Consider the following 5,262-nt stretch of genomic DNA (forward strand, 5'->3'; position numbering starts at 1 on the left):
TTCGTCAACCCCCGCAAGAAACCTCAAAACGTAATCTCAAGTCGGTGTCGATTTCAAAAAAATGCCGCCCAGACAGTCGGTTTCGAGATAAGTCGGCCCTAATTTTGCATAGGAAATCTCTGTCTTTGATAAATGGGCCTATAACATGGGCCTTCTACCGAATTTACGGTCGATTTACCCAGATTTTGGTCATTAGAGAACATTAATTTCGCCTGTCAGTTATGAAATTTCTCAGTACTTGTTTGCTTGGTTAATCGCTTTATTTTGTCCTCGCTATTTTCTTGTTAATTTTCAGAGGCAACAACTCAAATTTGTTTTCCAGAATTATCAATACATTTTAAGTTTTATATAATTCAAGATATCAATGCACCAAAATAATTCGTTACGAGTAATAAAATAATATAAAGTGCATAAATTATGTCTAAACATTCATGATTATGCAAGGAAATGGAAATTAATTAGCTAAAACTGAAGCTACATTGTGTTCATTGGCATTTGCAATTAACATTACAAAATTGTTAAATTCAAATTCATTTTAAATTTAGATGAGAGATCAGATGACAGTCGACTTGCGGAAAACAATGGAAAATTGAAAAATTTTATTACTTTTTATATTATAAAGAATGGGATTGAAACCAAAAACAAAAAGTTTTCGTTTTTTAAAATTTAATTTTGGATTTCAACTCGTTATTCTTGACCAAAACTATATACCTGTAACTATCTGTTAATGACAAAAAACATCGACGACGCTTTGAATTTTCGTCAAAAAATTGTAGAATAGTACTTTTTAAACATAACATTTTTCTACATCTTGAAAGTCATTTTTTTTTCGAATGCTTATAAAACGCTGTAATAACATAGTTGCTTTAATATGCCTTAACAGCCAAGTTGAAATTCCATTTTCAACGGTTAAAATATTCTATAAATTTTCAAAAAAAACGTTTTCAATATTTTTCTCGAACTCTCCAAGTGAACCTCTATTACCCCTTTAAGAGAATGACGCCAATTTTGAATCACTCTGAAACATTATAATATTCTAAAATAGTCGAGAGAATGCTTGAATTAAAACAGGTGAAGAAACAATAAGCTATGTTCAAAATTTGAATAGACGGAACCTCAGTATGCAGTTTAAACCAGTTAAATTCCAAAATAGCGAGGTTTAACTAACGAATTTACTTGCAACTTGGTGTTTTGTGAGAACAGCAAGAACAGTTTTAATTGGTGGCATTTGGAGAAAAAACATACACTCGAAAGCCCTACTCACTCATTTCAAAGATGTTGTTCCAGTTCAAACGGTTAAAGATTGATTGAACCATTGATGAGTGTCAAAAATCAACTTTTGGCATTTTACGAAACAACAACTAGCAACCATTTCAAATTAATTAGTGATTGAATTCATCGCAATGAACGTTCGGCTTTCGATTCGATTCTATTCAGTTGTGGCGCCTTGAATAGAATTGATCGGTGGAATTTGTCTTTGATTGAATAATGGTGCCTACAGATGTGTGATAATTGCATATCAGTTGAAAGTCCGATTAAGGTCAGTAGCCTGCGGCCACTTTCAATATGAAGCAATATTGTTTTCCGTATAACGGCATAAAACGGCGTAAACTTCTCCGGACCGCCAAAAAGTTATTAACTCGAAAACGAAACGCGTTCAGAAAAAACTGATCGTCCGTTGATGAAATTACAACTATAAATTAGCTCACGTACGTCGAGCCGTTTTTGTGTCCAGTATCTATCTTTTACGTTGAATAGAATCTACAGTTACCTTTTTAAACTCGAAATAGATTGGAATATTGTCAGGAATGCCGGCCGATTTGCCTTTTGGCCAAATTAGCCCAAGAAAAACAATTATCTTTTATTGGGCAACATTTTTGAGGGAACCTGTATTAATCGAACTATTATACTTCATTTGGTTCTCATTAATAATACGGTGGCCGGAACAGAACGAATCTTTACAGTTAGCGCTTTCAGAAGTCAGCCAACATGTTGAAACCTTTTTTAATGTTAATTACTTAAGTGATTTTTCTTGCTTTCGGCTCACACTCTACTAGAACCTGCAGCGTTTCAATGAAATTTCAAAAAAATACTAAAAGTCTGATTGCAAGCATAACACCCTTTTAGTGAATATTTATTTTCCTGTCTATGTTCAGTTTCTTTGCTTCTGTATAAATTTAGCTTTAGCAACAGTTCATTCCTCTTTGCTTATGTTTGGGTTTACTGTCTTTATTTCTTTTTTTCAATTTGCTTGAAAGTCTATTTCTAAAATAGAAACATTTTCTTGGGCGTGTACATCTTGGAAACATTCAACAAAGGTGGAGAGATAAATGGAAGCTTGCATTATACACAAAACCCTGTTTAAGTACAACGAATTTCCTTTTAGTCGTTTTTCTGGTTATCATATTCGAACAATGACGCAGTTTTCAGTATGTCTCGGCTCTAAATATTGGCAACGATTTGAAACGATAGACATTATGGTATTTCTATTAGGTATTCTCTAGGTTTGCGTAAACCCGTAAATCTTTCGCCTACCCAAATTCCAACAAATATCCAAATACTTTACCGCATGTTAAATGTTCTAGTTCCCCAGATTCAGTAGACGACATGAAAAATCGCACGCGCGTCCTGAAAAAAACCGTTTTCTCGGCAATTTGCATGCATTATAATCGTTTTAAATGTGGCGTAAGGAAAAATTTTACTCGGCCCGCAATTGCCATTTGGAAACATTCTTCACAGTTAATCGCTCCTAGTTTGTGAATATAATCCACATCTAGAAAGGGATATCCACAGAAGATTCGAGTGCATCCGGCTATTTTGAAGCATTGCGATTAAGTTGATAATTTGTGTTAACAACTTGATTTAAATAGCATCAAGTTAATAGCTGTGTTCCAGATCCAAGTAAAAGCTAGCGGTCTATGGTTTGGCTCGACGAAAAAAAGCTCAGACAAAACTTCGGTGACTGTTCACCAGAATCGACCTAATCTGTTAAAGATACAGTAAATCGTGTTCCTTTTTTTCCACCTCCGTTTCACCATCCAACCACAACAATACACAGGTTGGCAACAAAAACCATGCCGATTCGCCTTCGAAAATCGATCTTTACGCGAATATTTGGCTAAACGCAAAGTTCATGAATGAAGACAGCTTAGATGTTTTTCAGTCAATGGTTGATGACAAAAAAAAATTGGCACATTATATTTTTCGCTTGGGCAAGTCCAACTGAAATTGAAGCATGCAAATAGGGCCTAGTAGAGGTAAGTATACCATGAACTAATCTACATCGATAATCGATTGATTATGTTACTAACGTGTCGTTACATCACTCAGTTGTAAATTCCTGCGCTTACAACGGGTACACTGCGTGAAAAAATCGCTGCTTGTTAAGTTACCAATGTTTAGTGTTAAGTTAAGGCCTTATGTTTGTATATATATAATATTATGGTATTCTGCAACACTCTTTGGTAAAGTTCCAAATATGTTAAAATGAGAGCGGGTTTGCCACGTAAATGCACCTAACTAATAATTTTACATCAATTTAATAGCTATAAATATACTATATAATATACAAGGTGTTTCATGAGGAAGGGGCATTATTTTAACCACGTATTCTACGCCCGAAGATAACCCTAGTTTGCGATATAAACGATAGCCGAAAATGCCTCGTTACGGATTTACAGGGTGTTGAAATTTAATTAAAAAAATGCAAACAGGATTAATTTCCTTGAAACGCATGGAAATATTTTAACGAAATTTTTCAGGGATCAATGGCCAGGCATGTTTTACAATAAAAAAGAGTTGTTAATTTTTGCCAGTAGCGTGGGTACGTGCAAGCTACCGAATTTGTTAAAAGAAAAAATGGCCACTGTTTTTTTTAATTACAATTAATTTTCAAAATTCTTCTTTTATAACATAAAAAATGTCTCGTGCATTTGTGTGGTTAGGATTCTAAGTGGTTAGGATTCTAAAGTAAGATTTATGGTAGGTGGGCCAAATTTAAAGAGATTTAAATTGGAACCACCGTTTGTACTGAAGTGGATGAAAATGGATGTCTTGCGTGCGTTCTTGTAGTCTGTAGCCGATACATAACGAAATGTTTTAAAAGGCACTCAGGACTATTTTGCTATAAATAGAAATACAGAATTACAAGTGTTCAAAAATCAACCTTCGCTCACTGCACACTTATCTTTTGCGAGATGATCTTACTTTTCATCTACTCCAAAACAAGCGATGGTTCCCATTTAAATGTGGCCAATTTGGCCCACTTACCACAAATATTACTTTAGAATCCACTTGTTGTAACAAAAAAAATGCATAAAACACCATCTTTCAAAAATGTATCTCGTGTTCAAAAAACAGTGTAGAAAGATTAGTTAAATTAAGTTAAAAATTAGAACGGTGGGTATTTCATTTAACATCGTATTATGATTTGAACCTTACATGCCCCGACATACGTTTTAGACACAATAGAAATGAAACAAAGTATTGTAGCTTACAAAAATATTTGATTTTATAGCTTCCAATAACATACTTAAAAAACTTTACCAAATTCTCTGAAGGTAAGTATAAAACATCGAAAATATTAAGTGCAATATAAGCAGAAGGAGCCGAAAAACTTTTTTCATTGCCTGTACGAGTCCCTCTATAAATATTGGCGATAGGCATCGAGTTCGGGCACAGAATATCAAGTGCAAAATCGGAAATCAAATTTTGCTCTCACGATGATTCGTTAGAATGCATGGGGCGTATATCGATCGACCAGCTCTCGCGTACCTAATCCAATCTAGTCGTGTGTAAGACAAAGATAAGGCCAGTTCGATTAGCCTGAGAATTCGAAATTGGCATAGTTGGAAACGGGCAGACAACTGTGAGGCTTGCAATGAAAATTGTGTCATCTGCATATACACAGTTCGTGAATCCTGCCGGTTGGTTGGAAAGCGTGCTTCAAATTGATCAGACGACCCGCTCGGCTTATGGCACCGTTATATAAGAAATTATGTGTCATTTAAGAAGTCTTTTGTATGCAGACACCATTGAGATCTATATCAGATTTATGACCACCCAAGGTCTTTCATGTCGCCTCCATATACTTGGTATACACGCGCGCATTTTTCCGTCTACGAAGAAAGGTTGACATTGTTTTACGAATTGTATGAAACCGACTAAAACCGGCAAATCGTTGTATTAAGAAAGCCAAAAGAAAGTACCACTTTTTACACAAGTTAAACCAAGATACCAAGACAACATTTGGATGATTGGTTA

Source organism: Dendroctonus ponderosae, unplaced genomic scaffold (genome assembly GCF_020466585.1).
Source record: "Dendroctonus ponderosae isolate FM_Combo_2020 unplaced genomic scaffold, Dpon_F_20191213v2 Dpon_F_20191213_5, whole genome shotgun sequence".
NCBI lineage: Eukaryota > Metazoa > Arthropoda > Insecta > Coleoptera > Curculionidae > Dendroctonus > Dendroctonus ponderosae.